The 20580-nt window shown below is 40.3% G+C and overlaps 1 long non-coding RNA gene across 1 annotated transcript in view; it reads left to right on the top strand.

Moving 5' to 3' along the window:
• LOC117349402 overlaps window positions 1–20580 on the top strand; it is a 38834-nt gene that overhangs the window by 10323 nt on the left and 7931 nt on the right. Inside the window, exon 2 of the long non-coding RNA XR_004537151.1 lies at window positions 17849–17984. This is a non-coding gene — a long non-coding RNA (uncharacterized LOC117349402). The remainder of the gene's footprint in view (window positions 1–17848; window positions 17985–20580) is intronic.

Genomic DNA, 20580 nt, shown 5'->3' with positions numbered 1-20580 from the left:
AGGGGCAGAGATTACTACTTATGGTGTGGTAAAATTGCTCTGTTGGCCATGAATGATATTTTGTGTTAATTAACAATATGCTTAGAACTGGATTTTGGATTTGGATTAATATCACACTTTTCTCATTGATAACTTAATGCAAGTTACGTTCTGATACAGTAGGTATTTTGCTGTCTTCTGGAATACATAATATAACAGCTTCCACCTCACACATCTAAACAGTTAACAGACTATATACCTAAGAATTACATAAAATTAAAAGGAAGAAATGTACAATTCAGTTACTGCCTGCATCACACCCTGTTCCACCTCCTCAGCCCATTCCCTAGATGGCATCCGCACATGCGCGGATGTGACGCGATGACATCACCGCGTTGCATTTGTGCATGCATGGATGCTCCCTCTCAATGTGATTTTTCAAAGTGCCGGTTTTGAAAAGCCGTCCGGACCCCTGGACATGTCCTCGAAAAGGAGGGCAAGTCCAGGGAAATCTGAATGTCTGGTAACCTTACAAAAAAGGGTAAGGGTTCCTTTTTATATAGAAGAGGGAGGTACTAAAAAATAATTGGCTCCAGGTATCACATACACTAGGTATGTCACTGGCTATAGGTTATCTGTTCAGTGGTGACAGTTGGGCCACGAATTGTACAGCTAGGCCAATAAAGGCTCCCTTTTATCAAGCTGCGTTAGGGGTTTTTAACGCGGGTTGTGGTGGCAAAAGCTTCAACACTCATAGAATTCCTTTGAGCCGCAAGTGAGTGTGCCAGCAAGGAAGAGGGCCGGAGATGACAGGCGCCACCGCTGACTGATTGCGAGAGGCACATCCTGTAGGCAATCGGTCTGTGCCAGTGCCTCTCCTCCTCTCCAGCGTCTCGCAGCACACCTGAAATCTCAGGAGCACACGGTTTGCGATACACTGATTTAGGGGCTCATTTTCAAAGCACTTAGACACACAAAGTATTTATTTTAAAAATTTCTATACTGTTTAAAACTAAATGGGTTTACATTATTTACATACATACCATAGGTATGGCTATTCATATGTTCCTAATCATTCTAAATTTCAGCAACATTTTGAGAATTTACCCCAGTTATGTGCTGTGAAACTTGTGTGCAGATGTTTAGCTAATAGCGGAGACAATTTTCATCCCAGACAACTTGTCTGGGTATCTGCTGATTTAACCAAGCAAATTCCTTTAAAAACTATCCTCATTTTGCCTCCAATCTACTTATTTATTTGTTTAAAATTATTTATAGCCTGCCAATCTGAAAACCTTGTTCTCAGTGGCTTACAATTAGCACCATAAAATTCAATCTTTTTTTAGTTACCACAGAAACCTAAATATCATTTAGTGCTGCTACTTTCATTTGCAATGCAACATAGCACTTAAATCTTCCCAGATAGATAAGCAAAATAGAGTTCTTGAAAAATCTCTCTTTTTGGCCTTTAATCTCAGTCATAAGGGCAGTAAATATCGCTCTTTGAGGCAATTCAATCTTAGCACCTATGGGTATCACTGTTGATTTAGATCCATACATACAGTGGAGTGAAACCAAGTCTGGAACAGCATGATTTGAAAATCTGGAATCAGTTGGCAACCCGAGGTGCTTCGTAATCCGATGCTTGGAGACGCACCTAGCCAATTATATTTTTAGGATGCTCACCATGAATATGCATTAGATGCATTTGAGTACACTGGAATCTCTCTCTCTTATGCATATTCATTGTAGATAACTTGAACCCTATGTACCCTGGTTTAAGACTGATCAGCCCAGGGCTCTCCAAACCTGTCTTGGTGGAGTGGAAGAGTGAACTGGGTTCAATTCCCACTGCACTGGGTAAGTCACTCAACTTTCCATTGGCCCAGGTACAAAATAAGTACCTGTATGTAGTATGTTCGTAAACTCCTTTGATTTTAATTCCAGAAAGGCAATATAATCAAATCCCTTTCCCTTCTTGGTGAATACATAACTTCGAGGTATTACCACATTCTGATGGTTTTTAAATTGTACATCGCTTAGATATTGTTATAAGCGATTCATCAAATGAATATTAAACTTGAAACTTGATTAAACTTAAACTTTGTACATATTGGAGAACCATTGTATGCAAATGCTTCTCATGTTTATTCGTTATGGACACAGTAGAATCTGAGTTATCCAGCACCCACTGGGATTGGTGGATACCGGATAATTGTTTTTCTGGTTAATTGAGAGTGTTAGAAACCTTGTCTAGCATACTCTCAATTCCCCACCCCCAACTCCCTCCCACACCGAAGCACTAGCGCGGCAGTGGTCCTGAGCCACAAAGCCATCCTCCCTCCCTCCTTCAAGCCCCAAAGTGGCAAAAGCAGGCGGTGGACCTGAGCAGCGAACCCACTCACTCCCTCTCTCTCTTCTTTACCCGAACCACTGCTGCTCAGGACTTCTAAATTAATTAATAGCTTGCACTTAAATGTGCTACACACCACATAATCTATTTTTTTACAAACTTTTATCAATTTTCATAAATATTTTAATCAACCCTTTTTATCAATCAATTAGTGTTTTCATTTCTATCAATAATATGCAATATACATTAAATCACTTTCCCCAGAGCCTTGTTACTAAACATTCAACCACAATTCCTCTTCACTCACACACCTCACATATTGCACTGAACATATTAAATATACCATAAGATAACATCTTGCTCATGTTAGACAATATTAGTCCTGATGAGGGGTAATTGCTCAGTCTCAAAATGTCATTTATATGCTTGAACAAAGGCCACAAATTGCCTGTCCACAGTTCCTTTTTTCAACTTGCTCAAATCCCCTCCTCCACTTGTCGTTTCCAGTGCGTTATTCAAATCAAGAAATCAACAGCCTAACACAGAGCTGTGTTTTGCTGGGTGGCGTCCTCAGGAGGTGTGATTAACAAGGCTCAGCTCTCCATAGACATTTTCCTAAAACATACAAGCGACATAAACCACTACACATACATCCATATAAACCTATTAAAACCACCCTCCCAATTTGCAAACACCATATCCTATTGTCACACCATATCCAAAGCGCAGCAGGAAAGACCCTGCCGGGGCTGGCCATGAGCAGCCTGCCTGCTGTTGATCACTGCATTTTGGGTAAGGAAGAGGGAGCGAGGGAGTTTGCGGCTCAGGATCACTGCCTGCTTCTGCCACTTCAGAGCTTGAGGGAGGGAGGTAGGTGGGAGGGCTTTGCCGCTCAGGACCACTGCCACACTGGTGCAGGAGGGGGGTTTGTAGCTGCTTGGGGGCTTGAGGGAGGGAGGATTTTGCGCTCAGGATGCTGCCACTGGTGCTTCGAGGGACTTTTTTTTTTTTTTATACCAGTGATTTTTTTTTGCCGGTTATGTGAGAGTCCCGGTTAACTGAGACCCTGTTAACCGAGACTCTACTGCAGGGGTGCCCACACTTTTTTGGCTTGTGATCTACTTTTAAAATGACCAAGTCAAAATGATCTACCAACAATAAAATTTAAAAAAAACACAAAGCACACTGTATGCAGAGAAAATGCTAATTATCATTTATATTTGGAGTTTTTTTCAAAGAGGTAAAGGCAGATGACTTTAAAATATGCAATGTCACCTCAGTAACAACTATACAAAAATAGACAAATATACCCCTCCCTTTTTACTAAACCGCAATAGTGGTTTTTAGCGCAGGGAGCTGCGCTGAATGCCCCGCACTGCTCTCAACGCTCATAGACTCCTTGCACTAAAATCCACTACTGCGGTTTTAAGGGGGCCATAGTGCAAAATATAGACAGCAGATATAAATTTTCAAAATGGACACATTTTGATCACTAAATTGAAAATAAAATCATTTTTCCTACCTTTGTTGTCTGGTGATTTCATGAGTCTTTGGTTTCACTTTCTTCTTCTGACTGTGCATCCAATATTTCTTCCCTTCTTTCTGCCTTCTGCATGCTTCGTCTCCTCTAGACCTCATTCCATTTCCCAGCCAATATTTCTGTCCTTCCATGAGTCCAACTTTTTCTTCCTGCCCCCTCCCCTTTCTTTCTGTCTTTTTTTCTTTTTCTCTCTGTCTGTCTTTCTGTCTCCCTGCCCCTTTCTTTCTTTCTCTCTCTGTCTGTCTTTCTGTGTCACTGCCCCTTTCTTACTTTCTTTCTCTCTCTGTCTTTCTTTCTGTCTCCCTGCCCCCCTTTCTTTATTTCTGCCTCCCTGTCTTTTCTGTCTCCCTGTTCTGCCTCCCTGTCTTTCTGTCTCCCCTTTCTTTCTCCCCAAGCCACTGCTGGGGCTGTTGTCTGGGAACAGGCCCCCAAGCCACCGCAGACATTGCCGTTGCTGAGTTCTTCGTTTTCTGACGCTGCAACTGGCCAGCAGCTTTCTCTCTAACGTCAATTCTGATGTTGGAGAGGAAGTTCCGGGTCTGCCAGGCAGTGATTGGCGTCGGGAAGAATGCTTCTGCAGGGAGAGCTTGGGGCGGCGGTGGGGGACGTCGGGGAGAGGAAGGCTGATCAACCTGGTAGATGACGAAGGCAACGCGAGTCTATCACAGAGCCCGGGATAGGCTTCGCGATCAACTCATGTTGCCTTTGAGATCTATCGGTCAATCGCGATCATCGTTTTGGGAACCCCTGCTCTACTGTATCTTGAAAACCTGACTGCTATGGAATCACCAGGAAAAGTTTGGGAAGGCATTGGATAGCCCATGGTATCATTTCTTTCATGGGAAATCAGCATGCTAATCCTCAAGCCTTCTTTTTTCCCTGAAAATAACAAAGTTTATTGGTTAAGACATGCAATACAGGGCAATCTGTCAAAGTGCATTAGACAAAGCAAACATGGATTCTAATCCCATGAATATCAACAGCAGTGTTAACATAAGCATTACCTGTCCACAGCTCACTACTATATCTTAACTGTTGATATGAGATGTGTAGGAGGACAAACATCTCAGCATTTACAGGCCCTGAGTCGCAACTGGGGGGTGCCAGCAAAGAAGAGCGCCTCTCCTCCTCCCCAGCGTCTCACAGCACACCTAAAATCTCAGAAGCACACAGTTTACGATACACTGATTTATGGGCTCATTTTTGAAGCACTTAGACACACAGGAGTACCATAGGTATAGCTATTCTTATGTTCTTATCATCCTAAATTTCAGCAACAGGTGATTAAATTTGCAGATGACACTAAACTGTTCAAAGTTGTTAAAACGCATGCTAATTGTGAAAAATTACAGGCAGACCTTAAGAAATTGGAAGACTAGGCGTCCAAATGGCAGATGAAATTTAATGTGAACAAATGCAAAATGATGCATATTGGAAAGAATAACCTGAATCACAGGTACCGGATGCTATGGTCCACCTTGGGGATTAGCGCCCAAGAAAAGGATCTGGGTATCATAATAGACAATACGATGAAATCTTCCGCCCAATGTTTGGCGGTGGCCAAAAAAGCAAACAGAGTGCTAGGAATTATTTTAAAAAAGGTATGGTTAACAAGACTAAATATTATAATGCCCCTGTATCGCTCCATGGTGCGACCTCATCTGGAGTGTTGTGTTCAGTTCTGGCCTCCTTATCTCAAGAAAGATATAGTGGCACTAGAAAAGGTTCAAAGAAGAGCGACCAGGATGGTAAAGGGGATGGAACACCTCTCATGAGGAAAGACTAAAACAGTTAGGGCTGTTTAGCTTGGAAAAGAGACGGCTGAGGGGAGATATGATTGAAGTCTACAAAATCCTGAGTTGAGTAGAATGGGTACAAATGGATCAATTTCTCACTCCGTTAAAAATTACAAAGACTAGGGGATACTCAGAGTAACAGGGAAATACTTTTAAAACCAATAGGAGGAATTTTTTTTCACTCAGAGAATAGTTAAGCTCTGGAACGCGTTGCCAGAGGATGTGGTAAGGGCGGATAGCCTAGCTGGTTTTAAGAAAGGTTTGGACAAGTTCCTCGAGGAAAAGTCCATAGTTTGTTATTGAGAAAGACATGGGGGAAGCCAATGCTTGCCCTGTATCAGTAGCATGGAATATTGCTACTCCTTGGGTTATGGCCAGGTACTAGTGACCTTGATTGGCCACCGTGAGAATGGGCTACTGGGCTTGATGGACCATTGGTCTGACTCAGTAAGGCATGTTCTTATGTTCTAGTCACTTTAACAGCGCTCAGCACAAAACATAGTGACCATGCCCTTTTTTCCTTACAGTATCTGTGGAGTCACCATGATGTCAGGAAGTTCCTTTTACCACTGCCAGTTCTAGTGCAATATATCTAGTGGTCCTGAACGTTAGGTTTATGCATAACATGAAGAAAGACCTAGCGAAGGTTGAAGAATGGTCTGAAATTTGGCAGCTAAAATTTAATGCTAAGAAATACAAGGTCATGCATTTGAGCTGCAAAAACCCAAAGGAACTGTGCAGTTTAGGGGGTGAAGAATTTATGTGCATGACAGAAAAGCGGGACTTCGGTGTGATTGTATGTGATGATCATAAGGTGGCCAACAGCTTGAAAAGATGACGGCAAAAGCTAGAAAGATGCTAGGTTGCATAGGGAAAGCTATGGCCATTAGGAAAAGGAGGTATTGATGACCTGTATAAGACTCTGGTGAGACCTCATTTAGAATAATGTGTATAATTCTGGAGGCCACACCTTTAAAAAAATATTAAAAAGATGAAGTTGATCCAGAGGAAGGATACTAAAATGGTGTGTGGTCTTCGTCATAAGGCGTCATAAGATCTCAATATATTTACTTTAGAGGAAAGGCGAGAAAGGGGAGATATGATAGACGTTTAAATACCTGGGTGGTGTAAATACCCAGGAGTCGAGTCTCTTTCATTTGAAAGGAAACTCTGGAATGAAAGTGCATAGGATGAAGTTAAGAGGTGATAGGTTAAACAGTAATCTAAGGAAATACCTTTTTACAGAAAGGGTGGTAGATATGTGGAACAGTCTCCTGGAAGAAGTGGTGGAGACAGACTGTGTCTGAATTCAAGAAGGCATGGGAAAGGCATGTAGGATCTCTCAGAGACAGGAAGAGATAATGGTTACTGTGTATGGGCAGACTATATCTGTCATCATGTTTCTATCGCTGACTGTCATTTGAGGACATGCTGTTTACCATTCTCAGGAAGGACTGAGGGCTGTTAGTGCTCACTTGATTAATGTATGTTGTATATGTCAATTGGGCAGCCTTTTAAACATGATGTGGTGAATTTGAAACTACTGTAGTAATTGTGAGTGAACTAGGCATGCATGCGGCCATATGAATATTAATAGCCATATTCTGTACTACAGCAGATTGAAATTAAAATAGGTTGATCATCTGTTATACAATAGCTTATTTCTACCATTGCAACTATATATTCTGTTGTTTTCCAGTAATTTGCATTTCATCTTTTGCTTTTAAATTGGGTTTTCCATTTTGGTCAGTGTTATTCATCCCAACCTTCTCAAAACAAATTTGGTAAGGGCATGAATATATTACCGAGAGGTGTCTTATAGGCTGAGCTCCTAGTATGTAGACGTTGGAAATGGCTGGAGACTTTGGCACTAGGAGGCTTAGAGCCTAATGGAGGGCTAAGATGTGGGGAGCTGGACAGAGGAATGTGTGTTTTGGTGGGTAATGTAAGGATGCGATTTAGTGAAATGGTAGAGATGGTTGATATTTTCTCACTTGAGAGATTGGTGGTTGGGCTAGATCAGTGTCCTGGAGGACAACCAGCCAGTCAGGTTTTCGAGATAGCCCTAATGAATATGCATGAGAGATATTTGTATATAATAGAGGTGACAGGCATACAAATCTACCCCATGTTCATTAGGGCTATCCTGAAAACCTGACTGGCTGGTGGTCCTCCAGGACAGGGTTGGGGACCACTGCTCTACATCCTTCATTTGAGTTAAAAGAATAGCCACAAACTATTAGTTCACCTTGAAAGACTGCTCACAAGCATTGGAACAGCCATCAGCATAAGCCTATGTAGTTTCAGAAAATGTGTTTTAAAGCCTAACTAATCTAATAAGATCCATGCTCCAGTTAAAGGACCTACATTTTTCTTCTGATAGTTGCATAAAATGAACAATGACATGGTTAAACACTTTAACAGTTCTAGACGCTCTGGGCCTGCCTCTCTCTCTCCCATAACATCTGCAGATTAGTTAAAACCTATTCATCCATATTGCTTAAACCCATAATCTCACAGGTTTCAATTTGGCAGTTCAGGTCAGTTATTCTGTGTAATGTTCTGTATAATCGCACTGGAGGAAATGTAACAGAACTTTGATGAGCGTATACACACCAGGCAAATTAGGCTCCCACTCCATGTGGCTTCATAATACTTCCCAAACATTACAAAATGTTTCTTGAAAATATTACAGCCTTACGCATGATTCAGGAACCACACAGTAGAGAGCCTCCGCAAAGATTCTGCATCTTGGGTTCTCTATAGAAACAAGTTCCATTGTACATCTTTCCTAGGAAAGTTTATAGTAGTTTAAGGATAATATTGAAATAATAATTTTCCAAACTCTGTGTTTTGGTGTTAAGTCACCAGGGAATTATACCTGTGGATTTTGTGCCTGGTCTCAAAAGTCCCTCCTGCTCCTAGGCCTCCCACCCCCTGGCCCACCCCTGGTCAGCCCAGGTGGTCGGGCCTGGCCCACCCACCCCAGTACCTTTGAAAAAGTTGGGAGCAGGAAGGGTGCCCGGACCCTCCTGCTCCTTCCACCAAGGAGATATGCATCTTCGGGAGCAGGAGGGGGTGCCCGGACCCTCCTGCTCCTATGACGATCTTCGGGAGCAGGAGTAAAGTCTTCTTGCTCCTGCTCCCCGGGGCCACCGCTGTGCAATAGCAGCATTAGGCCCCACCCCAGTGCATCATCTGATGCACGGGGAGGGGCCTAAGGCACTGATTGTCTAAGGCGCCTCGGGCTCCTCCCTCTGGCTCGTCCCCATTTGCATGGAGGCCTTTACTAAATTGGTCGGCTGGCATGCAAACAGAAACGAATCGCACATGGTTTGGAGATTTAGTGAATCTAGGCCCTTGTTTGATTTCTTGAGTGGTGTATAGCACATGCAGGGTATGAAGTCAATGATTACTTATTATGCATATTCCTTACCAAGCTCTATATACACTCAACATGATTCAGTATTGTAGGGGGTCCTTAATCTCTCATACATCAATATACACTGTATACTCAGCTGAATATATGGTTTTGATGAGTTGTCATCTGAAAATTCAATATAAAGAAAAAGGTGTTTTGCATTTTCAGAAGACAACTCATCTGAACCATATATCGATGTGATAATTTTTTCTCCAATATAATTCATATGCTTTCTTATAGGTTCGTTTTTATAATACAGTAAAACCTTGGATTGCAAGTAACTTGGTTTGCAAGTGTTTTGCAAGACAAGCAAAACATTTGATTAAATTTTAACTTGATATACAAGCAAAGTCTTGGAATACAAGTACATACAGTATACACGCGTCATGTCATCACAATTGGGCCGATGGTTCTTCTCTCTCTGATGCTGCAAGAGTGTAGCGACTGTTCTAAACAAGCAAAGTCTTGCAATACGAGTACATACAGTACTGAGCCAATGGTTCTTCTCTCTCTGACGCTGCGGGAGTGTAGTGACTGTTCTAAACGAGCGAAGTCTTGCAATACGAGTCTTGCAATTGTATTTTGTATTAAAGTTTTTGGGTTGTGGAACAAATTGTCTGAGTTTCCATTATTTCCTCTGGGAAAATTTGCTTTGATATGCGAGTGCTTTGGATTACAAGCATGCTTCTGGAACGAATTATGCTCGCAAACCAAGGTTTTACTGTATTTCATTTTTTTCATTCATAATACTATATAATTTTGTAATTTTTTTGTGTTTGTTTTTCACTGTACTTCATTTTAGCATCAGCACAGTTTACAAATATTAAGAGGAAAAGAATGTCATTAAAAACAAAGAAAAGCAAATAAAATTAAAGTTTAAATAGTTGTCTCAGAATGGACTCCACCCTCAATAATTTCAAGGGAAAGCTAAACCAAAAAAGATATGTCTTCACAAATGACCTAAATTATGGCTAAGAAAGTTCAGAACGAATCTCAGTCGGAAGAGAATTCCATAGATTAGGAACAGATGCAAAAAAAGCAGAATTACGAGTTGAAGCCAATCGAATAAAATGAACCAAAATATGCCTTGTAGGCATCAGACATCTTAGCAGATGCTTCTGTAGAGTACATTTTCCCTCCTGTCTTGATAAATTGGCTGCATATATAGCAAAATGCATCTGCCAGATGTTTGCAGTCTCTGGATGTCATCTAAAACAATACAGATATGTTATCACTTAGGCAGTTGGACCTGAACTGAACTGTTGGGCTTAAGATCTCTATACTACCATACTTTTCTAGAAAGTTCTTGAAGTTACTTTAAGGGGCCCTTTTACTAATACTCTAAGGGGCCCATGACCAAAATTTGAGCAGCAGGCCCACACAATCCAGAAATTACTATGGACCAAAAAATAATAATAATAATAATAATAATAGTTTATTTTTATATACCGCCATACCCATTCGAGTTCAAGGCGGTTTACATTGAATTACATTAGGGTCTGCATAGACAGGCAGATTTACAATTATTTGTCAGAATTATAGATTTGTTATTAGAATTACAGATTTGTTATTAGAATTACAGAGTAACATAGTTTCAATTGTTTATCGGCTTTATTTGAACTAGATAGAGGATGCGGGAAGAGGGGAAAAACGGGGGAAGGCCTCATGAGGGGGCCCGATTAGGGAGGGGGGGAGATATTGTCAGGGGGGGGTACCGTTCGGGTCTTGTTTGCGGAATAGGTAAGTTTTAAGTGATTTTCTGAAACCGAGGTAAGTGGGGGCCTCTAGTATCATTTGTGCAAGCCATGGGTTCAGCTTGGCTGCTTGGAAGGCGAAAGTTCTGTCAAGGAATCTTTTGAAGTGACAGAGTTTGGGTGAGGGGAAGGCGAACAGCTGAATACGACGGGATTTGTTTTTGGTGCGGTAGAGGTTGAAGTGAGGATTGATGTAACTTGGTGAGGAACCATTTACCGCCCTGTAACAGAAGCATGCGAATTTGTAAAGGACTCTAGACTCGAAAGGCAGCCAGTGGAGTTGGTGGTAGAATGGGGTGATATGTTCCCATTTCTTTAGGCCAAAGATGAGGCGCACGGCGGTATTCTGGATTATTTTTAGTCTCCTGGTTGTTTTCTTCGTGGCGTTAAGGTATATGATGTTGCAATAATCAAGAATACTGAGGATGGAGGATTGTACAAGAAGGCGGAAGGAAGTGTCGTTGAAGTATTTTTTTATGGTGCGAAGTTTCCAAAGTGCAGAGAAGCTTTTCCTGATGACGAGGTCGGTGTGATTTTCTAAGGAAAGATTTTTGTCCAACGTGACTCCCAGGATTTTTAAGGTTGGTTCGAGGGGGAAGGTCATTCCTTTCAGTTGAATTGTAGTTTCTTTGATTTTGTCTTTGGGGGTGGCTAGGAAGAATTTAGATTTATCAGGGTTTAGTTTCAGTCTGAATGCTAGCATCCAGAGTTCGATCTGGTTGAGAATGTTTGTTGTGTGGTCGAGTATTTCATGTGAAAAGTTAGTGAGTGGGATGGAAATTGTGATGTCATCTGCATAAATGAAGAATTTGAGCTTGAGGTTATGGAGAAGGTTGCCTAGGGAGGCCAGGTAGATGTTGAAAAGGGTGGGGGATAAGGGGGAGCCCTGCGGGACCCCGCAGGTGTTGTCCCAGCTGTAAGAGAGAGAGTTGTTCTTGCATACTTTGTAGGATCTATTTCTTAGGAATCCCTGAAACCAGTTAAGGACCTGGTCTGAGATGCCGATGTGGGCCAGGCATTCGAGGAGTGGGCCAGGCATTCGAGGAGTGCAGCTTGTGAGTAAATTTCAAGGTAAATTTCAAAGGTAGTTTCAAAGTATCAATATCTTGGTCACAAAAGCAAAGTATGAGGGGAATAATAGCCATTATCTATACTTTTGTGGCATAAGCAATTGAGAGAGAACATTTATCATTCAGGAACAAAAATTAAATAAAAATTTGTTACGTAGTATCATCATTTCTATAGCTTTCTCATCTCTTTGGCACCATAATAGAAACATGATGGCAGATAAAGGCCAAATGGCCCATCCACTTCTGAGAATGACAGTATGTGGGTGTGTCTGTCAGTCTTTCTCTGTGTGGCTGCATTATGGTGGGTACCCTTTTGAGACTGAATAGTTTGCACTGGAGGTTCCTGTACGCTCAGCTCAGATGAAGAAATTTATTGCAGAGGGTATACTGGCACAGGGCACAGTTCCTAGATCTGTCTCAGGCAATGCATACACAGGTTTAGGTTCAACAGGGAGATTATACTCCGCTTATACCACAAGCTACATCCTATCACTTGGAGAAAGCTTACCATGCCAGTGCACCCAAAGGTCATCAACGGTCACTTTTAGTACTACGGGCAAGTTCCTGACAGCTCTGAGGCCACAGCATTTCATTGCGATGGTACAGCAGGCTTAAGCCAATCGGTTAACTATGCCTGCATTACTCAGTTTCTGAGCAATTTTCTCAGGAAAACGAATCAATATGTTTTCCCCGAGGAGGAACAGCAGGCTTATCAAACTATAACAGACTTTTTTTTGTGCTAGCTTAGTTTCCATCACTTTGGAGGGAAATTGATTGCATACCCTTGCTATTAGGCCAAATGCAGGGAGCAAGAACAGCAACAGAAATAGACCTTTTACTCCCTTAATGACACGGGGACAGAATTTGTCCCCATGGATAACTGTGAGAAACCATCCCGTGTCATTCTTTAGTTATCTCAGACTTTGTCCTTCTACATCAGCAACCTTCAAAATGAGTCTTGAGGGTCAGTGGCTGTGCCCAATCATGCTCTGATTCTTCCCTCTCTCAAAGAATGACACGGGGATGGTTTCCCGTGGTTAACTGTGGGGACGGGAACAAATTCTGTCTCCGTGTCAGTCAATTACTTATGTGTCCCAATGCTTCCCAGCTCCTATCATACTACCTACATTCTGGCATACATGACCACTTTAAGAGTGTCAAAATCACCGGGGAATGGTTTCCAGGCAAGCAAGCTGTTCTTACTTTCAGGGGTCGGTGTAGTAAGCTGCACTGCGGTCTACTTCCTGCTAATCTTACACATGACTTAGTAAATTTTCAGCACAGAAATATCAGCAATAAAACCACCATACTGAAGGGTACCACAGTGGGCATACAAAAGACTAATTTCTACATTTTAGCCTCTGTTTTTTAAATATAGCATTGAATATTTACTCTGACAAGTTTCAAGTTTTTATAAACATTTGATCAATTGCCTATCCAAATCCTAAGCGATATACATAGAATTAAAAGGGAATTAAAATAATTCATAAATATATTATTAACTAAAGACACAACTAACATGATCCGAGAGGTAAGGGAGAAGAAATACAACTGATTATAGGACAGGAGCAACATATAAGGGAAAAACAATATGGTTTGGGAATAGAAGTGTAAGTCTAAAAAAAGTCATTATCAGGTATGACTAATGATTAAGAAAGATTAAAAGCTTCTTTGAATAAAAACCATTTTAATTTACTTGGGGCAGGAATAAGGATTCTAGCATGGGAGCAAATGTCATGTAAGGTGACATTCATCAGATGTCCCTGGAGGACTAGTGGGCCTTGGATCCTCCTGCTCACCTCTCCCTACCGCCTTCATGGTTGGGAGATGATCAATTTGAACCTCTAGCACCACTTTGCCAAATAGTATCACCTGATTACTAATAATGTCTTCCTTATATAGCAAACTTATCCCTAGTGATGATTCCTAGTGATCAGGTTCTGCGGTTTTACTAGATAGCAGCGAGAAGAACAGGACACTGCATGGAAAAAATTAGGCTTCTGGGCTCTGGTTTCCATTTTAACATAACATAATAAGTTATTTCTATACCGCATAACCGGTAAGTTCAATATGGTTGAAAAATATTAAAGAAATAATACAAACTAGAAAAATTTGATTAATTAATAAATAAATGTGTCTTCAATTGCTTTCGAAAATGACTGTAAGACAGAGAGCTAAATAACAGGTTTCAGTCCCCTATCCCAAAGAGCCGCAGACGTTGATGGTATTTTTTATAACGACAGCCTTTGATTAATGGGAAATTAAAAAGACTGTATGAACTACGCAAACACTTAGACTGAACAAAGGAAAATAATTCGGATAAGTAGGTAGGTGCCATGCCAAGAGAACTTTGTAACAGAGACAACCAAATTTAAATTTGACACGAGTCTCCACGGGAAGCCAATGAAGCTCTCGATAATAGGGACTCACATGGTTAAACTTTTTCAGACCATAAATCAGGCGGACCGCAGCATTCTGGACTATGCGCAGCCTAGATAAATTCTTTTGTGGGCCTGCTAAATATACTATGTTACAGTGGTCCAGTTTGTTCAACACCAAAGATTGTACTAGGAATTTAAATGATGCAATGTCAAAGTAAGTTCTTATACTGCATTGATCTAATATATCTTATACTACGTTGATCTAATATAACACCCAAGATCTTAATAGCCTCTCCAGCCTCTCAGCATATGAAAGGTTTTCCATGCCCTTTATCATTTTTGTTGCTCTTCTCTGAACCCTGAAGGCCTACACCCCACCCCTGAAGGTCTTCACCCCCCCTGAAGGCCTATACCCCACCCCTGAAGGCCCGCACCCCTGAAGACCTGTACCTCCCCCCCAAAGGTCTGTCCCCCCGAGGGCCTGCACCCCCCCCCCCACAAAGGCCTACACCCCACCCCTGAAGGCCTGCACCCCCCGAAGGACTGCACCTCCCCCCCCGAAGGCCTGCACCCACCTTAAAGGTCTGTAACTCTCCCCAAAGGTCTGTTCCCCCCCCCCCCGAAGACCTACACCCCATCCCTGAAGGCATTTCATAAGTTTTGCTTGAAGCAGGCAATTGAGATTTATTTTCGTAGCCTTGATTTTAACCATAAATATCCTAAACTCGCTTGTCTGGTTTCTGGCTCTTAACTAGATTGTAAACTCCGCAGGACTGATGTGCAATTGTACAGCACAATATTGATGTATTTGTCTTGATGTCTTACTCTAAACTTTTTTTTTAATACTTAAGTGAAGCATAAATGAATTGGTCCATTAATATGCTGGCATTTTAATCAGTTATTAGAAGAGAGAAATTGGAAAAAAAAGTCACTTCAAAGCTAAAATTCATGCTTGCTTTTAGGGCACTTTTTCTGTGCATAATACCATCAGCATGTGCCACATTTATCATATTATTTGAGCCGCAGTGGGAAAAGCAAGATAATATTGGCTAAACACTGCAGTACTTTTCTGAATTGAGAAAACAGAACAGAAGCAAGAAAAATGTAGTAATAAAAATGTGATATTCTGCATCAGATATCTGTGACTTTAGACAAGAAACCACAGTATAATGGGATTTATGGCTTTCACCATTAAAGTTACTATCCTCAATAACTTCAGTGGTATTTTCTATGCCATAAAGCATCCTTCTTGGGTGGGAATCAGTTTGAGAAGGGGCGTAGAAAGGAGGGACCTTCTTTTTGGGGAAGAGAGAAAAGCAGGCGCTCTTCTACCCATATAATGACCCTGAATTTTTATCTAGGTTGGGCATTAACCTCCCCTTTTATTAAACCGCAATAGTGGTTATTAGCGCAGGGAGCCGCGCTGAATGCTCTGTGTGGCTCCCTGCTTTGCAAGGAACAACTCCTGGTTTGCCTACAGAGCACTCGTCAGTTTCTAAATTTAATTTTTTTTATTTATTGCGCTTTATATTCTACCTTTAGCAAAACAAATTGCATCACAGGGGATTATAATAAAAAACAGCAGAAAACCCCACAAATACAATATTGGCCATTTAAAATTAACAGTGAACCCCTTCTCAATTCACCTGTAGCTTCTTTGTTCAAGTCCCCCAGAACTAATTACTTTAAGGGCTGTATTATTTTGTAATTGTTTAAGTATGTTTTGTGATTGTTTAATTTTTATATTCTGTATATTTTTTTACTGTTTTATGTTCCTGTAATCCACTCCATATGACCTATTAGATTAAAGATTATATTAAGGCCCCCTTTTATCAAGACGCGTTAGGGTTTTTAAAAAAATCGCTGGCAGCTGCAGTAAAAGCTATGAGTGTCAGAGTTTTTACACAGAGGCCGGTGATAAAAATAAACCCTTTATGCAGCTTGATAAAAGGGGACCTAAATTAATTTTTCCCAAATTGGAGATAATTGGGATCTTCCTCATGTTTGGGGGTTGGGGGGAATTTATTCCATAAATAAGCCTGTCATCTAATAGTTATCGTCGAATCCACCTTTCTATGAGTGTTATATTGATCCTCAGATGCACCACTCCACATTCAAACTTTTATCACCACGCTAAGCTTGATGTGCAAAATCTTCCCTGGATCAATCTTATTTTATAGTATAATAACTTAATTTTGTTATCTTTATATCATTTTAAATATGTTTTAAATATATTAGTCGTTAATAGAGCGCGGAACAAACCGCCGCCATCTTTATTGATCTAAAATTGGTGGTCAAATCAGATGGCGATAAGTAACTAGGTAAGGAAGTTTTTGAAGATAAAAATAGGCTATTTTAAAATTGTTTAGAATATGCTTGTGTGCCCTAATAATAGGTTGTGTCTTATGCTAGGGACTCAGCCTTGAAAAAGCGCCGTAGCGCGAAACATGTTGGCACAAGACGTCCCTGTACTGACCACGAGTTAAGATAAGTTGTTTATAAATTGATTTAATTTATTTAACTACTAATATATTTAAAACATATTTAAAATGACATAAAGATAACAAAATTAAGTTATTATACTATAAAATAAGATTGATCAAGGGAAGATTTTGTACATCAAGCTTAGCGTGGTGAAAGTTTGAATGTGGAGTGGTGCATCTGAGGATCAATTGATTGTAAATTCAACAGTTAATGTGCTGGTTTTATCTTTTGTAAATCACATAGGTATCTTTGATAAACAAGGTTTTATGTTATGTTATAAATGCATTTATTTATTTAAAATATTTATACATCACAATTATTCACATTTCTAGGCAGTGTATAATTGATGAATAATAAAATAAACACAATAAGATACTTAAATATTACATAGCATATACATGTATCAGTAAATATTCAGCATTTTTTTTAAATCATAGCTGGCATTATGCCAGATATTTAATGCCAGGTCATGTTCGGACACTGGCATGGAATATATGGGTTTGTGTAGCTGGCTATCCCTTATCTTGTTAAGTGCATTATTCATCACTTAGGAGTCCTTTTATTAAGGTGCACTAACCGATTTAGCGCCCGCTAAAGATTAGCGTGTTCTAAATGCTAAGATGCCCATAGGAATATAATGTATATCTTAGCATTTAGCGCAGGCTAATCTTTAAAACCAACCTCATATCAATCAGCATTTTACCCTTTTATATCCACAGGCTTATCCATTGTAAGAAGTGTGATTATATAGAAGAAAATAAAATAGATATATTGAGGTTGGTTTTAAAGGTTTAAAAATTTTTGAGAATATATATAGGATGATATTTTTTAATGTTGTTTTAATTCAGGGGTCTCAAAGTCCCTCCTTGAGGGCCGCAATCCAGTCGGGTTTTCAGGATTTCCCCAACGAATATGCATGAGATCTATGTGCATGCACTGCTTTCAATGCATATTCATTGGGGAAATCCTGAAAACCCGACTGGATTGCGGCCCTCAAGGAGGGACTTTGAGATCCCTGTTTTAATTTGTACATTTTGATTTATGTATGCAAATATTTTTGTATGTTACAGACCCCTGAGGCAGGGCAAGAGCCAAAACACTGGCAGTATCGGGTCTTTTTAGTTAATAAAGAATCATCTGTCCCAGTTCTCTTGGCGTGCACACTCTTTTGTGGGTGTTGATGAATATTAGTCAAACATTAAAAAGGTAAGAATTTATTATGCAAAATAGAAAAGAAAATGAAAGTTTTATGGAAAACAACTGATCAAAAAATTTGACAATGAATAGTTAAGCTCTGGAATTTGTTGCCAGAGGATGTGTAATAACAGCAGTTAACGTGTCAAGGTTTAATAAGGTTTTGCCACAACAACAAATCCCTTACATCTAATAGATGTTGGCATTGTAAAATTGAAATTGGAACTTTGGATCTTCTTTTATTTTATTGTCCATATATTCAGGCATTTTGGGTATCGATCTGGGATCAAGTTAACCTAATGATGGAAAATCATGTGGCATTGTCCTATGATACGGTTATTTTTGGTATGTGTATGAAAGCTAAATGCCAAATATCTGCAGCAAATAACAAGCTTCTGATGATTCTTACTGGTGTGGGGATCCAGCAAATAACGTTTAATTGGAAAAATTGTACTAGATTAAACTACAGTTTTTGGTGGAATTCAGTTTGTCACCTGTATAAAATGGAAAGACTACTTGCAGTGCAAAATGGATGTTTTAAAAGGTTCCAGGATGTGTGGAGGCCAGTAATAGATTATTATAATGATTAAGGTTAATTATTATTTATTATTCTTTTTCCTTATGTGACAATTTGAAGGAGTGGGAGGGGGATATAATAATGTAAATAAATATTTGCATAAATATTTGCATATTTTAATTGAATAATACACATAGGAAGTATAACATATATGTATAGATATGAATGGGGATGGGGAAAAATTTATGTTGAAATATTTTGTTTTGAAATTTCAAGTGATAATGTAATATGATGAGCTATATTTATTGTACACTTGATGTATATGAAAAAAGGAATAAAGATTTGGAAAAAAAAAAAAAAACCAAACCCCTTACACATACGAGTGCAAGAAAAAGCGGAGTGAATGTACTGGATGCTCTCAGGTTTGTTATAAAAACCAAATTATAAAATTTATAAAATCATGAAAACAAATACCTGAATAATGACAAATAGTCTTTGGTTAGTACTTGTCCATGAGGCAAAAATGCCTACGTTAACCAAAGCTGGTCTTGAAGTTCAATGTAGTCAATGGAATCAACAAATGATGTCAAAAGTTCCCAGACAGGTGCTAGTTAGTGAGGCAATGTCACCTGTAATAACCAAAATGGTCCTAAGGTGCAGAAAGCCAAATATAGGAGTGCTATGTGTTGGTGCTGAAGAGTTGCAAGGTTTGGACAAGTTCTTAGAAGAAAAGTCCACAGTATGCTCTTGAGGCAGGATCGGCCAGGTACTTGTGACTTGGACCATTGGTCTGACCCAGTAAGGCTATTCTTATGTTCTTATTAAAGGGGATGGAGTGGAATGGTGGAGTCTGTGGGAGCATGGGCAGAGTTTACATTTACATGCATAACTTCTAGAATGTTAGGTTATATGCATATCTCTGGCATTTAGTCAAAGGATCTTAAGCTTCAAAACAGCTCGACCAGAATGAACATCAAGCAATTGAAGGAAGCTGTGGAAAACAGAGAAACATGGCCAGGACTGACCTACAGAGTATCCAAGGGTCGGAATGGAGTAGTAAATGACAAGATCAAGATTCCACATATGAGAAGGGAAGGGAATGGGAACTTGCATACTGCCTTTTTGTGGCTTTAACATTTCAAAGTTGACATTCAAGGTGATAGGCACTGGAAGATTAAGTGACTTGCCTAGGGTCACAAGGAGCAGCACTGGGATTTGAGTTTACAACCTCTGGGTGCAGAGGCAGCAGCTCTACCAGTAGCCACATTCAGTCTGTCCCAGTATAGCAATTCTTATGTGAGCTGAGAATAGGACAATCAAGCCATTGTGACATCACTGACGAGGCTGGCTCTTAGGCATTGGTGGAATGAGGCATTATGACATCACAATCTCAGCTCTGGAATGCTGCTACTCTGGGCTTCTACAGGTACTTCTGACCTGGGTTGGCCACTGTTGGAAACAGGATACTGGACTTGCTGAAAGGGAAAGGGAATGGGGACACCTATACTGCCTTTTTGTGGCTTTGGCATTTCAAAGCGGTGGGCACTGGAGGATTAAGTGACTTGCTCACGGTCACGAGGACCAGCACTGGGATTTGATCTCACAATCTGTGGGAGCAGAGGTGGCAGCTATACCAGTGAGCCACACTTTAATAGATGCATTTTTCAATAACTGCAATCTTTTTACAAACCAACCCTGGCCTAATTAATTGAAATTATCTATTCTAGATAAACAACAAATGCTAGTGGATCTTAAACACACTTCAATAAACTATACACCCCATCAAGGAGGAAAAAGCCTCAGATGTTCTAGTGTGTAAAGTGCAACAAGTCTTGATAACACCACCTTTACAGGACCATTTTCTTTCATTGGCAAAAAAAAACAACAAACAACCCTCTAATAATGCTGTGTAAATATTACTTATTTTGCTTTTCTGCCACTTTACTCATGGCACAAAGCACTGCGGCAGTTGAGTTCAATTATTTTTGGCGCCAAGAAGAATGCAGTTACCGTGAGGGTTGCTCGCTTCCAAGGCACATGAATACTCTTCCTGAGGAAGCCCTCATTGGTGAAACTCGGGTCTGAGTTGGG

Source organism: Geotrypetes seraphini, chromosome 15 (assembly GCF_902459505.1).
Source record: "Geotrypetes seraphini chromosome 15, aGeoSer1.1, whole genome shotgun sequence".
Classification (NCBI taxonomy): Eukaryota; Metazoa; Chordata; class Amphibia; order Gymnophiona; family Dermophiidae; genus Geotrypetes; species Geotrypetes seraphini.
This window is presented reverse-complemented; position numbering and strand designations above follow the sequence as displayed.